General features: G+C 35.1%; 1 protein-coding gene across 6 annotated transcripts in view; it reads left to right on the top strand.

The window, feature by feature from the left end:
* The first annotated feature begins 316 nt into the window (after positions 1 to 316).
* The window catches only part of LOC108735472 (homeobox protein prospero-like), a 124,982-nt gene continuing 107,749 nt past the window's right edge, over positions 317 to 17,549 (top strand). For 5 of the 6 annotated variants that reach the window (XM_025979943.1, XM_025979942.1, XM_025979940.1 and 2 more), the window contains exon 1: positions 5,589 to 5,668. The gene's annotated coding sequence lies outside the window, so the exon portion shown is untranslated. Of the gene's footprint in view, positions 338 to 5,588; positions 5,669 to 17,549 lie in introns of those variants that run through there. The other variant, XM_025979939.1, reaches the window with a different exon arrangement.

Genomic DNA, 17,549 nt, shown 5'->3' with positions numbered 1-17,549 from the left:
ATTCAACAGGCATAAGGTCTGGCACGCGACATATGAATCTTGCCCAACGAAGGAGAACATCTTAACGAACTTTCTTACGAACCCTTACAGCCCTTCTGATAAATTATATCCACACACTCATCCGTTTTTTATTTAAAGTCGTTTTTCCGTTAAAAAAGTGGGGATGACTTCCCATAACGTCTCGAAGCAAAATCCAAGACCGGAACCTTTTGAGTTTAATAGCGACTTTCAGAAAGTAAACGTCGAAGTGCAATTTATTATAGGGTTTTAGTGGTGCAATACATTTTTCTTTTATAAAAGTGCAATTTAACTTCTAATAAATGACTATTTTGGCGCGGTAAGTAATATGTACTTATATAGTAATGGAGACTGTCAAACTAGTTGAATTTTTAGTTTCCAGTTAAATGTTTTGAGTATCGAGTTTTGAAATCTTTAAAAATTACTGTTGTAATGAGGCTAGAGATGAGCGTTATCAAAATGTTAACAATTCCAGCAAAAGTATTTCACATCCGAACAATGATCACGAAATTATTAGCCAAACTAATTAGTAATTACCAATCAGATCAATTTGTAAGTAGGTACATGTCACAACCATCACTTCACCACATAATAATCTTCGTATCTCTGGTACTAGTACAGGTAGGCTTGTAAAGCAAAATAGTGCACCTAAGATACCGGTTAATAAGATAATCTAAAATTAGTTGACAAAATGTCTAATATGTCTAATGAAGAACGAAACTATTAATTGAAAATCATCAATCATTTGACATATAGAGCATGTAAAAATGCGAATATTCGTTCGTCTTAGGACCATTGATAGGACGTGGTAGTGGAGTCATTAGGTAAAAGTACTTTGTCTCATGGACTTAGGTTGGTTTATGGAGATAGAGGATTTCCAACCATTTGAAACTGCACAGTGCTTCGTTAATTTCTAACAATCTTTCCAGAACGTCTAGAAAGTTGTATATTCATTTGCATATCAAACTTTCGATATAAGATCGAAATAATTTTCGTGTGGCAAATAAATTGGTGATACTGCCCACTCGTTTTTCATTTTTTATATATTGGTTCTCTATCGTTCTCAAGAGTTGTACCATTGAAAATTGGAATTCAAAATAATTTATGTGATGGTGTGGAGATTTTTTTACATATTTAAGTACATTCCTTCACATTCATTATTGAACACCCTGTACATCCCCCAAAATTTCCTAAATAACATTTTAAGAACCATCGAGTACAGACAACGATATGATAATACGATCGCATAGGTCGCCGATGATGCCAATACGCATTTGGAGTTATAACGGATTTAAAAACAATCAAATTAAAATGTACGCGAATCCATAAATAAAATATACATACCTATTAATAGGTATAGGAATAACAGGAGTGAAAGTAAAACATGCATTTGTGACCTAATTATAAGACGACATCGAATCATAAATAAAACAAACCGTGTTTGTGTATAATTAAAAAGTCACATTTTTCAGGCCGTTCAATGAATCCACAATAAACCGTGAAATGCTGTAATAGTGTCATTGACGTTGCCATTGAAAAAAAGTCGCCCGCCGCCTCCGCCGGCGCTGCACTCGTTCGTTTCGTGCTTTTCTTTTTTTTTTTTCGATGCACCGCGCGATGCACACATACGAACACCTGTTGTTCTTTGGCGCTGGCCACTGCATCCATCCATCCACATCCAGCTACGACACCAGCGCCACCGTTCCATTGCATTCTGATAAAAATCAATAGGACAAAACCTCTACATGCAAGGATACCGCTTTATTTACTTGGTCCTTTTCGCTGGTCCGTGCACAGAAACGATAAACGTTTTAGTTTTACTTTTTGAGCATATAGATCGCCTTCAAACATTTTAAAACAAGTGGAGTCGTTAGATCATGCATTAATTTCGTATTGGTCATCAGTTTTCATCACCATCGGTCATTAAAACGTTTTGAGACGTAAAATAAATCGAGAATTGAATCCTATTTCAACCTGACGAGCGAAGACCTAGAAGCATCTATCCAACTAAATTCTTATCAAGCAATTGGAACTCGGAATGGGGATGGACTAACAGTTTTATCGAAGCATATAAAGGATAACTTACCTTAATACTTCTGTGAGTCGGACTGGATTCGAAATCAGTGACTCTGATGATGAAGTCATCAGATGTAATAGGATTCAAAGATTTTAAATAAATTAGGCGCGCACGCGGTGGAGTTCCATAACCTCTTACCAATTTTCATTTAATTCTTCGAAAATTGATATAGTGTATAGGGCCGAGTCGCCTTTAGGAAAAAAATCTATGATCGCGGACGGTTACGAAACGTAGACGGTGAGAGCTGCAAAAGGGAAAAGGTTAGAAACGGCCGAAATGTGGTGTTACAGGCAAATGATGAGGACACCGTGGATAGAGAAGGTTAGAAGTGAAGAGGTATTGGAAAAAATAGGAGAACAGAGAGCGTCATGGAAGTCAATAAGAAATAGATAAGACAGGTTGCTAGGACGCCTTCTCAGGTATTAAAAGACATATTAGAAGCAGAAACAGGAGTTAATAGGAGAGCAGGTAGAAGCAGATGAGATTACTATTCACAAATAGTTAAGGATATGGGATTTTCTAGTGTTAGGGAAATGTGAAGATTAGTTCAGGATAGGAAAGAGTGGAGTCAGTTTAATGATCTTATGACGATAATGATGATGAATAAGTTAGAAATTAGAGGAAGGAGGGAATTTTTCCAACTACTTTTAAGACAAATACCTCGTAAATGACATGTTAAAAATCAGAAGGAACTACATCTTGTTGCATTTAACGGTAAGTACTTTAATGGAGTAAGGGAAGAAAAAGGGGGCACAAAAAACCTACTCTTCCAAAAATTAACATCATTTTGAGCCATCAGCCCACGTCGGTATACCAAATTTAATCTAAATAAATGCAGTACAAATGTAAGCATTCCATCAAGAATTCTCTTCTGGGCTTTCACCTTTTATAATTTTGGCATGGAAAGATAAAATCAGACGGAATTTTATTTTTACGACTCAAATATCCAATAACTTTCTAGTTTAAAAGCCCGCCGAATTACACACCTCACATAAGAAGTTTACATTCTTCAAACCCATTAAAATAATTGTTCTGGTTCCAGCTTTTAATTTTTGGGAAATCTTCAACTTCAATTTATGTAAAACGAATACTAGTATTATCAATTCGTAACAAAGATAAAGAGCAGTTTCTGGTGATTTGCTTTCCAAGCATCAGACGTTTTTTAATTCTTGAGAAAAGGTCTTCTAAAACCTATTCTACAGTCGAAAACAGATTTTACTTAATGCAATAATCTTTTGGTTTCCTAAAAATAAAAGAAACGTTCAACACACTTGGACGTATTCAATACCTATAGGCCGAAGAATGCAACATTAAGGGATCATACCTCAAAAAGACGAGGTTTTACGAGTTAGGGTCCATTGTGGATCTAGCGAGGCCCATTGACCTTCGAAAAAACAGATACGTTTTGACATACAAGAATACAAAGTGCCACCGTCACTATGAGACTTGAAATGAGATTTTAGTGTTTTATTTATAAATTCTTAATCAAGTTCGATTTTTGCTATATAAATTACCACAAAGACAAAACTCTTACTCAGTTTCTAATCTTACTAAGTACGTATGTCCTGCTTGTGTTGAAGGACATACCATCGAATAACGTGGAGTGAAAATTCTTGTAATGCCGGAACTTAAATCTAATTAGAAGCTTCGGTCAGCCTTGCCAGATGCCTTCTGTCTACTGATTAGTTTTTATTACTTTTATTACGACTTTGAACCAAGTGTTGTTTCTCTTAATTTAGAAAGACATTTATAAAACATTTTTTTTGTTGCAAAAGTAATTTTAATTTAACTGGATTTATCATCATCATCATAAGGTCATCAGTCCTTAGACTGGTTGGACACGTACCTCCACGTTTATCTAAATAACAACACAATGGTGTAAATTAATGAACCGATTGGTCTAATTTTTAACTGGATTAAAGAAACAAAATATTTTAATGAGACAAAACGTTTCGATATATGCCTCAATTTTCCAAAACATAAAAAAAATTATTTGTTCTTCGCAGAGAAGCCAGTAGGTATTGTAATTGCCTATTTAGAAGCAAAAAATATTGTAACTGTATGCCCCTTATTTTGGTATGTGTGGATGTATTGTACACAGAGGGCAATTACTTCAGACGTCACTTCTTCCAACCTAATTCGTGAAAAAAAAAGACTGAATTCTCGGTCTGATTTTGAAAATAATTTAATTGCTAACTATTACCACAATATCTACAAATTATTCCAACAAAGAAATAATATACGATAATAGTACAGTATATATGTAACTCCGTACTTAACACATTCTCTTTGAAAATTATTGTACACACTGAATTATTTGGAACTGTCTTCTTCATAACTTATAGTAGTAAGTGACTAAGTACGATCATGTTGCTAAATATCACATTTGTATTAAAAATTAAAAGGAATACTCACCCTTAATTACCACAAATAATTTTATGTTAATTTTTAACTAATATTTACCACAGTCTCCTCTTTCTAATTTTTATATCACATTTGTAGGTTTGAATAGACCGTCTTCTGGGGCGAAACGTTAAGGTTTTACAGTAAACAAAAAAAAACCTTATTCACCCATATCAGTTCAGTGCTTTGGTTAAGAATTCCTCCTTCTTTATAAGAAAGAATAAGAACATTGTGGGTTCTCCCCATTCCCCGAATAATGAGACATAGGAAGCTTTTCTAGTGTCTACATTAGAATGTAATTTGAGAATGAATTATCATCATGATAAATATTTTAGTTATTACAGCAATTTATGACTTGATCCTTATAGGGTATCTAATTTACTGTGCTAAATTTTCAAAAAATATATAAAACGGAATACACTAAACAAAAACCATTTTAATTTCAAGACAGCAGCTTAATTGTAACGATCTCTTTATGAAGTAGCTGTAAGTAAAACCGAAAAGTGGTTTTAAAAAGCAAAGAGTTTGCCATGTTCAACTAATTAAATTAGTCCTTTAATTGTTTTTATTGTCCGCCTGTATTGTAACATCATCACGTTTATCTAAATTACAACACAATGGTGTAAATTAATGAACCGATTGGTCTAATTTTTAAATGTTCGGATATTGCATGCGAACGGTACCAAGTTATAAATTCATTGACGAGTTGTTTACAGGTGGTCAGGGTCCGTACTGTTCCCTTTTTTTTAATTTTTTTTATTTCTTTCCCTTTTTTATGCGCTCGCAATTTCGAGCTGGCAGCAGTTTATCGACGTAACAGCGTCGTTGAACTGTGTTATAAACTGAACGGACAGTTGTCCGCGTCGACCGACGCTGGACGTCGAAAGAAGACGCCGCGCCGTGTCAATCGGACGTCTCTCTCTTTCTCTCTCTCTCCCTCTGACGACAGACGGCGCACGACCCTCCGTTAGTTCACGGTTCGGTCACAGTTGCTTTGGGGCGCCAGTTATCGGCATCCTTAGCGTCGCGACGCTGCTCATGCGTCCTCCCCACTCCCCGATAAGGGCTGATAGTGTGCCTAAAGGAGCGCATTCTCTACCATGTCCCCTAAGTGTGTTGGTTCCTTTAATAAGTGTGTGCGCCCTATACAACTCTGCCTTTGCAGCTAAGGTAAGAATTATTTTTATCGCTTAATCAGGATGCATGACTCGTTCTAATTACCCCAGTGACAAACACCCTAAAAAATAATACCTAATATAAAAGTGACACTGAATTACTAAAACTGATAAAAAAAAGTGTTAAAGTGCGGTAAAAAGTTACTAGAAAGGCCGCACTAAACGGGAAAGAAGGTTCCGAATTTGGAAAGTTACGTATGTCCTAGGGACAGAGATGATGAAGAAAGATACCGGAAACGCATCAAAGAAATGCCTGTCTTCTTATAAATTTCGCATAAATTTACTGTAGTACAGGAAGAAGAATTGTGTTTAGTAGTAAAGCTTAAAACTTATAGCCGGTTTCGGTCATGAAACTACACTAAACAATGTGAGAAAACAAAAAACAAGTGGAAAGTACTAAGGATTTCTCAAAATTTCATAACTATCAAGTATTTTGCATCATTCTTCGATACAATTAATATTTGAAGTTATTATTTCACTTGCCGCGCTAGTTTAACTGTAATTTCATAATCAAAAACTTTTACTTTTCATAGCAATGTCCAAAAAAAGATACCATTGAAAAATAAGTTGCGCTACTTTTTATATTGCGATGAAAAAGAAAAGCATGCTTTTTTAAAAAAGTTTAGTTTCGTAGATTTTAGATTAACTTGCCCCATTATTTCCGCAATAATAATTTCGAAAAAAGAAAGAAATACTTTGTTTTCCTGATTGGTTTTGTTACGTGTGCTTACCATCCATTTCGACGGTTTGTGAAGCTCGCAATCTTCATGTCACGCATGATGTAAAAAAAGACGCCGAGCGTCGGAATGGTGCGCGATGCGAGCGACGAGCGCGACGGCGAAAGGGAGAGGGAGGCGCAGCTCCTTGGAAAAAATCTTGACTTTTCTTAAATTTTTCCTTACACCCTTCTTCCGACGGAGGCGTGTCGTAGGAGAGGGGAGAAACGCCGGCGCGCCGATTCCCTCCAAAGCGTCTTGTGCTGGCAGTCGACGGCGGGCGACGTGTATAACGGCGCCGTCGTCTTTTCTCCCGCGACGCCTTACAATACCACCCCATGTCTTCTTAACTCGAGACGCCTTCACTCCTTTGGCGCCCTTCGTTCAGTAAGGACGCCTCAACTGCGCACATCGACGTTCCTGTGTCTCTCTTTGTAATAAAACTTGTCGCCTGTTCATTCAGCACATCAACCGATTGTGATGTTAGAAATCTTTCTTCCCTTTTTCTTCTGAAGTAAACCTATTTGGAAGAAATTCGGGACTTTGAATCCTGTTGAACCTCGGCAAGCGAAGCTCGACAGTCTCCTTTCTCATCCAAGCAACTTCTTCTCAGACAGTTGAACTAGTGAAAATGGACTAACAGTTTGATCAAACCAGAAAGAAGAAGTCACCTAAATATTTCTAGGATTCGGGTTGGATTTAACATTCGAACTTTAGTGAATTTGATGAAAACATCAAACGCATCGGGATTCAAGGATTCTCTATGTAATACTTGGGTCAGCATCAACACGGTAGCATTTCGTCATCCTGGAAGGATCGCAAAAATATTTTGGTTAATCTTCAAATCGGGCATGACTGCGTCAACATACCATGACATAACAAACAAGTCCAGCAGCATCTTTTTCTTCGACTGCATATGAATCTGCTCTTATTCATATGTTCGTCCATGGAAATTCTTATCCATCGAACATACGTACGGTAACTTTTCTGTGAGATAAACTTAATGTGAACTCTTAGACTGTCTTTAAGTGTATCTACTATAAACGTATAAAAAATTAGTGACCGTAGAAAATAAGAAGACATTGAAATTTATGGTATCAACTTGTAATTGTTTCGTTGAACGCATGGATTGTTTGACAACAATTTGAAGGTAAAAGTAGAACTGCTGAATGTTTTGCTTTGGTTTGAATAATACTTAAGTGGCTTCTTATGTAATTAATTAATTAATATTTTTAAAGAAGCTTCATATTTATGAATTTGTATGCGTACTCCGTCAGTTATTGAATCAGCATAAAATTAACTGTACAATTTTGGAATTTATAGAAAAATTTAATGTGAAACAGCAGTTTATAACTACAACGTGACCATAAATACTCAAATCAAAAATTTTGCAGTTTCTCAAAAAATATCATCGACTGTCTTTTTGAAAGGTCTCAGCTAAATTAAACTGGGCAAATAGAGTATTAAAGTTTTCATGAAAAACTTTATCTATGTCGGATTTTCACGTCAACAGTCTCAAGGGACATAGGACTTAGGATATGTTTTGCGTTACTTCTCATTGTACAAATAGGTCAATTACGTTATTAGGTCACGTTATTTTAAAGGTAAACACTTTACCTACTGCTGCAAAATATCATCGATCATTTTTTCAAATTAGTATTTACTGTTTATTGACTGATGTCGCATTATGAGATACAAGTATTAAATAGAGCATAATAATAATGAATATAAATAATATCGTCTTACCTCAATTTTTCTGAAATCACTTTAAACATTTACAAAATGTTTAGTTATTTAATTAGACTGAATTTTATGTGATACAGAGATGCATACTTGCTGTAGGTAGAGGTGGTACGTCTATTACTGTGCACTGAAAACTTAAAAGCGATGTTCGTTGTTTCTACCCTTTCTTGTTAAACTGGTTATATTTTCAGCGGTCATCACTTACAGGGGTTGAATAGCGTCTCTTAGAGAAGCCCTTTGGCGATTTTCACTCAACTTTAGATTCCTAACATAAAATAATAACAAACAATGTCGTGCAATAGAACTACCCTTTTCGTTAATGTTTTCAATGGAATATAAAATCTTTTTAATGCTTTTATTGTCTTCAATTTCGGAATGTTACGAATTCATTTGGTAGCATCTAGTATTACTAATTTTCGTTTGAATTAGAATGCTTTATCAGTATAACAAATCATTAATGGTTACATTAGTATTTAATAGCTCACCAGTAAGCATTTAAAGTTATAATGGACTGAATTTGCTATGAATAGTGCACAGTTTTTAAAAGATTCGTTGCTGATTTTCTTCTACATTTAAAATAACCTTCCAGCATACAGAATCTAATCAATCAAAATCAAAATTGTATATACAGATCGTAAATCAATAATAATTTCTGTTAAATCAAATAAAACGCTGATGCCTAAATCAGTGTCTTTTTCAGCCTCGTTAATTGATTATTATCAATTATACCGGTAATCGCTTTTACTTTTTATCAGTTTTTCTGGCGCTTCCGAACAAATGGAGAAACAAGTTAACAACTCGGTGGTCATGCTCTTTATGTATGCTTTTTTTTATTACCTACCTACCTACCATCGAATCAGTTATTTATTAATAAAGTACTGAACTGTGATTTGAACGAACAGCGTGAAATGAGGAGCTTAATAACTCCGCGGTGGCAACAGTAGGTACCTACATGAGCACAATCAATTAAGCACAATCTATAAATTCAGCTCATTATAATTATCACACAATATCAATCGGTGCACTGGTGTAGTAGTGGTGGTGCTGGTGGTGGTGGTGGTAGTGGCGGTGGTGGTGGTGCCGTCGGCGGTGGTGATTCAGTGACGCCGCACTTTCTACTCCGTTCGGACCACCCCGCGCCCCTCGTACACACGTACACACGCACCCCTTATGCTGGCTGTACATAATTTGGCCAGTAGTTTACACATTATGGTTAATTGCGGGAAGCCGCAATCACTGCTCATTAAGCATTACACGGTCAAACACGTGTTTACCACGTGGAAAAGCAAGCGCAAGGATCCTCCGTCTACCTATGTTAACCGCGTGCAAGTTGCCTCTCCTACCGACCCTTAAACGCACCACCGACATGGTGAATTCTTTGTCAAGGTCGTACGATACTCTAACCCAGCGGTTAACAATTTTTCTTTTCTACGGAACCCTTTCTGACTCTCCCTTTTTTGGCGGAACCCCATCTCGATAAAAAAGGAACGGTATCCAGTCAAATTCTGAATTTGTTTTTATTGTAGACGTAAACTGAAAAGCTCGTCAATACAAATCGAAAACAGGAACCGCGGTATCCTTCGCAATTACTGCACAGTATTTATCTTTATCGTAGGTTCAATCCAAAGGTAATTCAAATTTGAATCATTCGATTCGAATTTTTGTTTTAGAAAGGACGAATTCTTAATATCGATCAAATTCTCAGAAGCCAAATTTGTTGTTTTTTGTTAGAGAAGATATTCTGTGTCTCACTATAAACTTAGTTGTGGTTATTCACATTAAGAACCTGCCGATTACGTTGAGTTTATCGAAATTATCGATCAAATAAGTCATTTTCATTATCCATTTTTCATCATGCAATACAATTCGATATTAGATGCCCATTTTCCATGCGTAGAAGGGGTAATTTATGATGACTTGCCATATCTTCCCATGCTTTTTTAAAAAGCCTTGACTGCAGTGCATCTGTTACAATCTTTCTTTCTCAAAAATAGCTATATACTCGTCCCTATCATAAAATGAACCATTAGGGTTACTTATCCCAGAATTTTGATTATGGTTATTAAAACAAAAGACACCGTATCTCGCGAAACCCCTGTGACCCTTCCACGGAACACCAGCGTTCTGCGAAACACCATTTGGGAACCGCTCCTTATAGCAATTTTAAAGGAAAGGGAACGAAAATTTTCACACAAACTCAACTAGAAAAGTGAAAACCGACGGGGAATAGTAACTTCAAGTGCTTTGTAAATGATTTTTCGACACTATTTATGACGTGCTGAATAAAAATAAATTACTGGCCAAGAACTAAATCTTTTCTTGTTAATTTGCTTTATGTTCATTAACTCTCGGTAATATTTATAGTTACATATATTTGTATGTAATAAGTTTTTTCTTAACGAATATATTTAGAATCATAAGGCTACGGTAGTAGAAGACAACACTAATGAAATGTCATGTATGTATTTCCATGCAAATGTCTTATTACATTGAGAGAAATGAAATAGTTGAATTTACTATCTATGCTGTGTTAATTTTCCATTTAACATTTCATAGTTGAGTCCTTTCATAGTAGAAAAAGGACTCAAATATGAGCCGTTAAATGGGAAATTAACACAGCATAGTAAATCCAACAAAATTTTTTTTAATGTACCTGGGGTACATCCAAATGCGATAGTCCTGCGCCCATTTCTAACACTTCAGTTAGCAGAGTAAATACGAGAATATACAACCCGCATTAATTATCTAATATCAACCGACCATTTGCAGTTTTCAGATTGGATGTTTCTTTGATGTCAACTTCTGTAATCCTGCTAATTGAATGCTAATATACAATATGTATTTTGAAAAATATGTTTTGTGTAGGTATATGTATATACAAACAGTTTTGAAAATACTTCAAAAATGGCAAAGATACACGGAGAAAACTAAATTTTCATGACAACGCAAAATTTCATTAATAATCATTTCAAGTTTCCTAATTTTTACAATTACATTTGTAATATCAACTAAAGTTTTCGTTTTTCATTTTCTCCGTGTACAGTTTACAGAAGTTTGAATAATCGTAACCGCTAAAATTAAATTTCCGATACCACCTTTCAAACGCTTTGATTTGAAATAACCCTCATCACAACTTTATAATTGTTCTAGTTACCTAAATAGTTATTTTTCATTTCGATAAAATATATTGGATGATTTTATTCATATTAATTATTCTGTGATATCACCAATTCTATGTCATTCACAGCGCCAAGATACTGATAACATGTTTAATATAAATTAAACATATTTCTAAGAGTATTAATCGCATATGTGAATAAATGGAAACGAGAATATAATAATCACGTTACAATCCAATACTTTTTTCAGAATAAATAACCAATCCCATCGAAAAATATTAAATATTTTCGCATCCTTAAATACGTATGTAGATAAGTGTTTAAAATAGGAGACTGCTCCAAAAGAAAATACAAATAACGATCCGCCCAACGATTGAAAAGTGAGATAAAACAATCGATTATTTGGAAAATTGCAAAACATCTACTACTATCGGACCTATTAACACCTCGATTCGTGCAGGGTAGCGTAGCCGCGCGCTTGTGCCAAAGTAATCCGGAAGTTTTTCGTATTTTTCGCATTAGAATACACACAGTGGTAACTTGTTAGTTGTTGCAGTTACTGGGTAATCGTTTCCGTTATTTCCGTTTCGGAAACAATTAGCATACCTACCCTACTGGCGCACGCATATCCCTTGGGGGTGCTGTGCTGTCGCTTGCTCGCGATCGTGGAGTGCTGCCGATCGAACTTTCCTACTTTAATTGCCCTAAAAATGTGCCGATGTGGTTACTCAAAACAGCATTAAATTTTACTAAAACCCTGCGTCACATCCCCTTTTCTGTAGAAAATAATATCTACATTTCGTCCACATTTTAATTATTTTTCATATTATTGATATAATGTTATTTAATTAAAAATAACGCAAATGTGTGAGTAAATTTAAAGTTGATAAAAAGGCATTTATGCCAACAAAAACATATTTTCTCAATCCTAATTGGATTTTGTTGTATCTGCAATAATATACATCCTTAAAGCAAATTAAAAATTATACATTGAAAGGGTGTCGTAAATATAGGATCCATGTAACAAAGGAATAATAATATGCATTAATAAAACTGTCAATGAAAAATTAAAAAAAAGAAAAAAAAACTATTTTCATGTTACTGAGTATTACACATCCTTGAATATTTATTATCCTTCAATATCCTGAATACATATATGCAACTCTCTACACACTAGCGTATGTTAGGAAGAGCGCCGTTTGGTTTTATAAGTACACAATATTTTAATTGCAGTAAACGGATTAAATTACATATTAAACGGTAGTGATAATTTCAAGTTTAGTCACAATAAAATTAGAGAATATAGCGAATAAACTCAATTTTATGGAACACACCAAGAGTTTTATTGTCTTAGTTATTTAATTACACTGTTACATGTAGAGCCAACAGCTAAATCCATCTAATATTCAATAAAATTAATTCGAGCAGACAATTTTCAAACAGTTTTCACTTATCCCATAGTTTTTTTCTAATTTATTGAATAACTTTTAAATTAAAAAATGCAAATTATATTTTTTCGGTAGAAATATGAATCGATATTATTGGCATTGATTTTTACTATTGATAATTTAATTTTTTTTATTTAGTGCTACGGTACGCTTAAAAAATTAATCCAAAATATGTTTTTGTCCTTATAATGTGTCGAACTATATGGAAAACATTTAAAAGAGTTTTAAGAAAGAGCAACTGGTGATTTCTGTAATAAAAATTCCAAAATATTTCTCATATCTTTATAATATTACTATTAGGTAAGTTTTGGTCTGAATGATTTTTCTAATTATTTGAAGTAACCAACAGACACAGTGACACTGTCCGAGTTTCTAGATAAGAATATACCTTTCAACAGAATATTTGTTTGAAATTCCAAGAAATTAGAAGACGCGTTTCGATTTACGATTGATTTCCTGAAATAAAAATTCTTCAATCGCTTCTCAGTATTACTAATTAGGTATATTTCTTTTTTTTGTTCAGTATATTATGATACATTTCTAAAAGCATTAGCTAAACTAATTCATGCAAGTTCAATGCAAACTTCTGATGAAGTCAAAGTCTGGCGAAACGATCGTTTAATTGATAAATTTATTGAAATCTGCTTTAATTCTTCATCTTTTCAAACTAAAAATTGTCGTAATGCCTTCTATTATTTTTGGTTTAACAGCGTACAGGATCACTTTTCGTCGTTGAAGTACAATATGCACAAGCCCATCGCGTTTTTCCGTGGTGTATGTACCAACACCTAGCGCATCATCGACACACACACACACACACCGTGCAGCCCCGTCCATCCTTAGATAGATAATCACGGATGACTAAAGGCTCACTGAACAAAGATTTTTCCACTCTTTTGCAATCTGGCTTGGGCTTAGTGCCTTTCCTGTCTCTTGGCTGGCGTAAATTTGTTCAAACGCTCGTTGGCAGGTTGTAGATAGGAGAGTGAGATAGAGATCCTACTTTGTTATACGTACAACATATTTAGTAGATACACGTACCATGTCATAGAGACAGGTGTGCATGGCTTAGGTTAGCACGTAAAAAAAAAACCACCTACCGGGAGCAGGCTCTCTTTAATCATCTACAGCATCAGCAGCGACTCCCGCGTTATAAAATATATGCAGGACATGTAGGAGTTAATGGGAACATAGGCTACGTACGAACAGGTAATGAGAACGTGTAGGAATAAGGATGCATGTCTAAATAAAAAAAAAACATGCAAGGCAGAAAAAAGATTATATACATATGTGTGCATATATTTATAGAGGAAATGATTCGCATAAATATATCTATACGACTGGAAAAATTCTTAAATTAAACATCAACTTCAGGACTTTCTACCGATTCTGTGAGCAGATATACGTTTGCAGGTACCAGGCCTCTGCGATATTTTACGGAATCTGTTCGTATATTTTTCTAGGTAGAGGTAGAGAGAGGTAAATTTCTAGACAAATCTTCATTATTTACGTAATTATTTATTTATTTTATAATCACGAACTCTGTGTGTATTCTCCATGGTTAAACAGTTGAATTGAATACCTCCGTCTTTTGAAATCCTTCGAATATATGTGCTAAATAAACGGATATTCATCCAGGAGTACATTCTTTACTAGGATCTGATTCAAAGTAGTTTTGTCTTACTTGTTTGATTTAATTTATACCAATTCATATTAAACTGGTTAAAGTAAGTGGGATCATTAGTTACAGAATTTTTATTTAAGGAATACCTACTAATGTATCCAACTTCCCAATTGGAAGGAGTCACTATAAATTATTTAATCCAGTTCCGTATGTCAATTTCATAATTTTTAGAGTCTTTCAGCGTCTCTGAGAGCGTCTCTCACAGTCTCTCAGTTATTGCCTAGGTGTTTTTATGGATTTCTCAAAGTCTGTCTATGAGAGACTCGAACTATAAAGTTGTTAATTCAGAGATTCGAGTCTCTCACAGAGAGACTGAATGAATAAAACTGAAAAATTGAGAGACTCGAGTCTCTCGTAGAAAAACTGGGATCTCTGAATGTTAAGCTTAGAAAATTTTAATCATGTCTATCGAGACACCACTTATTCAGAGATTCGAGTCTCTCGTTCAGAGATTCGAGTCTCGTTCAGAGACTGGATACGAAATGAGGATCTCTCTATGAGCGACTCGAGTCTCTCGTTCAGATACGCTAAAAAGTTTTTTTGACAGTCTCTGTCTCTTAGCGACACCAGAAAGACTCGATGAGAGACGGAGACTCGTCTCTCTTTCAGAGACTCTGAGAGACTGAACATTTTTATCTCGGGTAAATAAATAAATAATGTACTTAAATATGATTCATTTTCAAAATCCAATTTTCAATTCACAGACACAGTTACTGATAAACGAAGAATGTAGGTGAAGAAGTTGTAGGTTTACGTTTGTGGGAATCGCCACCACCCTTAGTCATCCGACACACCACACACTAGGGAAAACAACCCTCATTTGTTGTTGGCCTTTACCCACCGACATCGTCGCGTCGGTAGCTTTCTAATAACTCCAGCAAGTTATTTTCGAACATCAAAGGAAGAAAAAGCGTACGTGGTCATACGGGCTTAAGAGTCCATCAATTACGGCCCTGACTTTCCCGTAGAAAAGCGGAAAAGTAAACATACCTGCCTGCAAAAACTACGGCACGGACTTTACTATCGTTCGCATTCTCCATTTCTCTCTCTGCTCAACTAATCCTATATCTCTCTCATTTGCTCTTTTTCGTGTCAGAGAACGGCAAAAGAAAACGCAAAGTCGTAACATATTTAATGAAACTAACGTGTCGTAACTAGGTATTCCTTGTTAGTTTTAATAATGTCGACAACACATGCCCACGAATACATGTAAGCTTTGTAAGTATACGTACATCCGAGTACTTATGCGACTACAAATTTATTTAGGTGCCTAAGTGTAAGTAAGTATGCGGTAGATGCGTTTGCTGATTCCTTTTTAAAGAAAATGTACATTAGGTAAGTTTTGGTCTGAATGATTTTTCTAATTATTTGAAGTAACCAACAGACACAGTGACACTGTCCGAGTTTCTAGATAAGAATATACCTTTCAACAGAATATTTGTTTGAAATTCCAAGAAATTAGAAGACGCGTTTCGATTTACGATTGATTTCCTGAAATAAAAATTCTTCAATCGCTTCTCAGTATTACTAATTAGGTATATTTCTTTTTTTTGTTCAGTATATTATGATACATTTCTAAAAGCATTAGCTAAACTAATTCATGCAAGTTCAATGCAAACTTCTGATGAAGTTAAAGTCTGGCGAAACGATCGTTTGAATGATAAATTTATTGAAATCTGCTTTAATTCTTCATCTTTTCAAACTAAAAATTGTCGTAATGCCTTCTATTATTTTTGGTTTAACAGCGTACAGGATCACTTTTCGTCGTTGAAGTACAATATGCACAAGCCCATCGCGTTTTTCCGTGGTGTATGTACCAACACCTAGCGCATCATCGACACACACACACACACCGTGCAGCCCCGTCCATCCTTAGATAGATAATCACGGATGACTAAAGGCTCACTGAACAAAGATTTTTCCACTCTTTTGCAATCTGGCTTGGGCTTAGTGCCTTTCCTGTCTCTTGGCTGGCGTAAATTTGTTCAAACGCTCGTTGGCAGGTTGTAGATAGGAGAGTGAGATAGAGATCCTACTTTGTTATACGTACAACATATTTAGTAGATACACGTACCATGTCATACAGACAGGTGTGCATGGCTTAGGTTAGCACGTAAAAAAAAAACCACCTACCGGGAGCAGGCTCTCTTTAATCATCTACAGCATCAGCAGCGACTCCCGCGTTATAAAATATATGCAGGACATGTAGGAGTTAATGGGAACATAGGCTACGTACGAACAGGTAATGAGAACGTGTAGGAATAAGGATGCATGTCTAAATAAAAAAAAAACATGCAAGGCAGAAAAAAGATTATATACATATGTGTGCATATATTTATAGAGGAAATGATTCGCATAAATATATCTATACGACTGGAAAAATTCTTAAATTAAACATCAACTTCAGGACTTTCTACCGATTCTGTGAGCAGATATACGTTTGCAGGTACCAGGCCTCTGCGATATTTTACGGAATCTGTTCGTATATTTTTCTAGGTAGAGGTAGAGAGAGGTAAATTTCTAGACAAATCTTCATTATTTACGTAATTATTTATTTATTTTATAATCACGAACTCTGTGTGTATTCTCCATGGTTAAACAGTTGAATTGAATACCTCCGTCTTTTGAAATCCTTCGAATATATGTGCTAAATAAACGCATATTCATCCAGGAGTACATTCTTTACTAGGATCTGATTCAAAGTAGTTTTGTCTTACTTGTTTGATTTAATTTATACCAATTCATATTAAACTGGTTAAAGTAAGTGGGATCATTAGTTACAGAATTTTTATTTAAGGAATACCTACTAATGTATCCAACTTCCCAATTGGAAGGAGTCACTATAAATTATTTAATCCAGTTCCGTATGTCAATTTCATAATTTTTAGAGTCTTTCAGCGTCTCTGAGAGCGTCTCTCACAGTCTCTCAGTTATTGCCTAGGTGTTTTTATGGATTTCTCAAAGTCTGTCTATGAGAGACTCGAACTATAAAGTTGTTAATTCAGAGATTCGAGTCTCTCACAGAGAGACTGAATGAATAAAACTGAAAAATTGAGAGACTCGAGTCTCTCGTAGAAAGACTGGGATCTCTGAAATATGTTGAACTTAGAAAATTTTAACCATGTCTATCGAGACACCACTTATTGAGAGATTCGAGTCTCTCGTT

This window comes from Agrilus planipennis, unplaced genomic scaffold, assembly GCF_000699045.2.
Source record: "Agrilus planipennis isolate EAB-ADULT unplaced genomic scaffold, Apla_2.0 scaffold91, whole genome shotgun sequence".
In the NCBI taxonomy this organism is placed as follows: domain Eukaryota; kingdom Metazoa; phylum Arthropoda; class Insecta; order Coleoptera; family Buprestidae; genus Agrilus; species Agrilus planipennis.
The sequence above is the reverse complement of the archived record's forward strand: the minus strand, read 5'-3'. Positions and strand labels throughout refer to the sequence as shown.